This window comes from Zalophus californianus, chromosome 9 (assembly GCF_009762305.2).
Source record: "Zalophus californianus isolate mZalCal1 chromosome 9, mZalCal1.pri.v2, whole genome shotgun sequence".
In the NCBI taxonomy this organism is placed as follows: Eukaryota; Metazoa; Chordata; class Mammalia; order Carnivora; family Otariidae; genus Zalophus; species Zalophus californianus.
In genome coordinates, this window is record NC_045603.1 from 30405774 (window position 1) to 30410052 (window position 4279).

The 4279-nt window shown below is 43.3% G+C and overlaps 1 pseudogene; it reads left to right on the forward strand.

Annotated features, from left to right (window-relative positions):
- Positions 1-2777: 2777 nt before the first annotated feature.
- LOC113922934 lies at positions 2778-3160 on the forward strand (annotated as a pseudogene).
- Positions 3161-4279: the final 1119 nt, after the last annotated feature.

Genomic DNA, 4279 nt, shown 5'->3' on the forward strand with positions numbered 1-4279 from the left:
AGGGAGTTATTGGAAAGAACCTTTAAGTCAAGAAAAATCTGGGTCCCAAGAAAACAACTTCTCAGAGTAGTTGCGAACATTAAACAAGCTAAGTCCTGTGGCGTCTGGCACACACAGCACAACTCTGTAAGGGATGACTGGGATTATGGGTATTGGGTCTTCTATTAAATGTCTTTGGATGTAAGTAACAGAATGTAACTTGAACATGCTTAAACCAACAAAACTGTGTGCTTGTGCATGCATACGTGAGTGTGCGTATGTGGTGCTTATTTAAGAAAACAGAGTTACCTCACAGGACCTGAGGACAAGAATTTACTTGGCTCTCAGGAGGGACTGGAACCAAGGACTGAAAAACCATTAAACTCACACAATTTCCGCAAGTGAATGTCTCTACAGACCAACTTTCTCTGCTTCTCAGTCCACTTACTGTGCAAACATGGCACACCACAACTCCTGAGTTCACCTCTTCTGGTCCATATGGAGAATTTCTTTTTTTTTTTTTTTTTAACATTTTATTTATTTATTTGACAGAGAGAAACACAGCAAAAGAGGGAACACAAGCAGGGGGGAGTGGGAGAGGGAGAAGCAGGCCTCCCACAGAGTAGGGAGCCTGATGCGGAACTCGATCCCAGGACCCTGGGACCATAACCTGAGCCGAAGGCAGACGCTTAACGACTGAGCCACCCAGGCGCCCCCATATGGAGAATTTCTTAATGCAGACTCCCTCAGAGTATCTGATTGGTCTAATTTTGCTCAGGTGTCTAAACATCCTTCCAATAAACTTTGGCCTAGAGTGTGCTATGGGACCCCATAGCATAAAAAAAGGTCCTTGGTGCCCCTTCTGGGATAGAGGTGAGCAGATGCCCAGTGCATCTCTAGCTCTGGTCTGATGGAGTTCTCACCAAGGAAAAGAGAGTATTCTCATTTTCAGATAACTTGAAAATGTAATAAAAGGATTCTTTACAAAGGCACACCAGGGTATAGGGAATAGGGTCAAATAGGGTCAAAGTCGTACCCAAACCAGGCTCTTTGCACCCCTAGACCCAACCAGAAGAGGAGAAGGAGCTCAGAACCCAAAGGCTGAAAGGCGTTGTAAAATTCTTGTGTGGGCTGCAATAGCAATTGCCCAGGAGGACCCTGCAAGAAGGGAGCCGGGCAAATAAATTCCCTCACTTCATGCACTCCTTTCCCTGGATCTTTTACAGGTCACCCCACTGGCCAAACCAACCGGTAAGGAGAAGATCCTCAACACTAGTCTCCACAGGCCCTTCCTGCCAGGGAGGAGAGGAGGAGGAGAAAGGTGGAGGGTGTGTCTGAAGGGCAGAGGGTTATATCTGGCACTGATACTTTTCACATTATTCAGTGACAGCAAAGAAAATCACCCTACCTAATTTTTAATGGCTCTCGTTAGAAAGCCAACCAATGAGTTTATAGCGTTACACTATCATTGAGGCCAGACAGCCGTAATTTCCACTTCCATTAAAATAGGCTATTGACCATTCTATTTACTCCAAACCCCTACTCCGTGACCCCCTCCCCCACCCCCTCACCCCTCTCCCTTCCCCACCACCTCATCCCCCTTACCCATCCAAGACCAGATTCAAATCCCACCACTTTCTAAGGCCTTCCATCTCACACTCTCTCCCTTCTCTGATTTTTTTTAAACTTTGCGTAGCTTGGCACTGGCTCATTCCCTAATTTGTGTTAAAATTTTTGTTCAGGTTCATGTTCATTCATTTCTATATCCCTATGGAGACTTGCACAGACCATTGCCCATAGAAGATGCTCAGGAATGTCAGGTGAATTGTTGAAAGAGGTATGAAGAGTTTGGCAAATCTCATTTTTTCTAGGGCAGTGTCCCTTCTTTTAAGATTGCTTACTGGATCCTTTCAGTTTGAAACTTGGAAATGCACAGTTCAACAAGTTAGAACATTTGTGACAGGATTTATGTTTACCTCACAACTCTGGCCCTGTTCAGCTGTTACCCTTGGGTTACTCTTGAAGAACTGTTATTTACATTTTAACTATTACTGAGAAAGGGTGGATATTAAGTAACACAGAAATGAATCACTCTTGTACTGCTTATAAAGAGATAAGAGATGGAATTAAAATTATTAAAACCTGTGTGAACCACATCTTAAGATGGTATTAACTTAAAGGTCAAGTCACACAGGATAAAATTGAAAGTGAATATAAAAATACTCTATTTTATACCTTTTAACCTTATTCCAATAATTCATTTAGGGTCTGGAAAACTACCCAACTTTCCAAGTAGGACATTAGAATCAGACAATAGTTCACCCTTTCCAGTCCCATAGTCTCAAGATCACCCTTGAGACTTCTGTCTTTATACTTAGAGACCCAACCCTGAATGTGTAGTTATGCTTTAAGGCCACACTGTTAAAATAGAAGTCCTTAGCCTTTCTTGTCCAACCTGTCATCTTTCCAGCTTGTTACTTCTGCTTTGAATTCATTAGTGTTGATTCTCTCTACTCTTCTCTGCTCCCACATGTAGTCAAACACCACACATCTCTCCTGTCTGCTTACAAGGTATTGAACTGGCTTGACCCCAGGTCTCTTTCACCAAGTTGGGAGTACTTAATAAGAAACCACAAGGAAGTCACGTAGGAGTTCAATGATGGGGGTAGTAATACCTGGTAATAATCCTTGTGGGTAGGATTAAATAAGATGCTGCACTCTTTCCCTGCTGCTGCCAGGTCGTGCACCGGCTGAGGCTGGGTACAGTCAAGATTCGGCTCCACCCATAACCCACCACCATGGCCAAGGAAGGCATTGCTGCTGGAGGTGTCGTGGACATTAACACTGCTTTACAAGAGGTGATGAAGACTGCCCTCATCCATGATGGCTAGCACATGGAATTCCCAAAGTTGCCAAAGCTTTAGACAAGTACCAAGCCCATCTTTGAGTGCTTGCATCCAACTGTGATGAGCCTATGTACCTATGTGGAGCCTATGTGGAGGCCCTTTGTGCTGAACACCAAATCAACCTAATTAAGGTTGATGACAAGAAACCAGGGGAATGGGCAGGCTTCCATAAAGCTGACCAAGAGGGAAAACCTGTTTGTGTGGTGGTTGAAGACTATGGCAAAGAGTCTCAGGCCAAGGCTGTCATCAAGGAATACTTCAAATGCAAGAAATGAAGAAATAAAAAACTTGGTTCTTTTTCCTCAGTAAATAAATAAGATGAGGCATGCAAAGCAGCAGCCCCTAGGGATACATGGTAAATACAAAATAAACAGTAGCTCTGTAGTTCTACAAATCATGAGAAATATGGCCTCCTTCCCCAGGAGTATTCATTGGTGGAGACCAGACATAAAATTGGCATGGCAAGCCATAAGCGCTGGGATCACTTAACACCTCCTCTCTATACTTCTGGGCAGGACCAGCCTGGTGGGTGAATAAGCAAGTTTGGAAAAGAACAACCTTGGACTCTGTGAGCTCATGTTCTTTCACATCACCAGTGATAACATCTAGAAAACAACAGTAGTCACCTCCTACATATTCCCACAAAACCACTTAGATGTTTCTCACCGACAGATTTCCTCTCTCTCTCTCAGGGTTCCTAAGTTCTTAAACTTTCAGGGTCAAGCTTCTGTCGCAGTCCTAAACTCTGCCTAGGCAGCCCTGTGGAGAGGTAAACAGTGCTTTCATAAATGGAGAGACAGTTTAGTGGGGAAACTACCCTTCTGGCCTTGGTAACCAGTCTTCCTGGAAACATACCAGACCACTACAGAAAAACCCAATCCTGAATCCCCAGCTTATAAGACATTTTGTTTCTTCTCTTTGAATTTTCCAGTCCCTTTCCAGTATACCACTGACCTAATCTTCCCTCTCCCCAAGCCCTAAAATCCTGCAGTGAATTATGATAATAATAATAAACACCACCAATTACTCTGTGATAAACTCTTGGCATACATTGTTGCGTTCAGTCCTCATATTAGTTCGATGATGTAGCTACAAACATTATTCCTATTTTACGGGTGAGCTACTGAGGTTTAGGGAAGTTAATATCGTTCATCAAATCCCTGGCAAATGGTGAATCCAGAACTTAAACCCATCTCTGAATCCAAAGCTCATACTTTTAATCTCTGTACCTAACACTTCCTGGGATCTTCCTCCACCCTAACCAGTATAACCTGGCCAGTTTGGAGGATGTCTTTGGCTATAGTCATTTAAGTATATGCTTCTGTGTTTTAGTCTACATTCATATTTAGCTCAGTTTGGTGCTATGCTGAACTGTGTAACAGACACAAAGAATT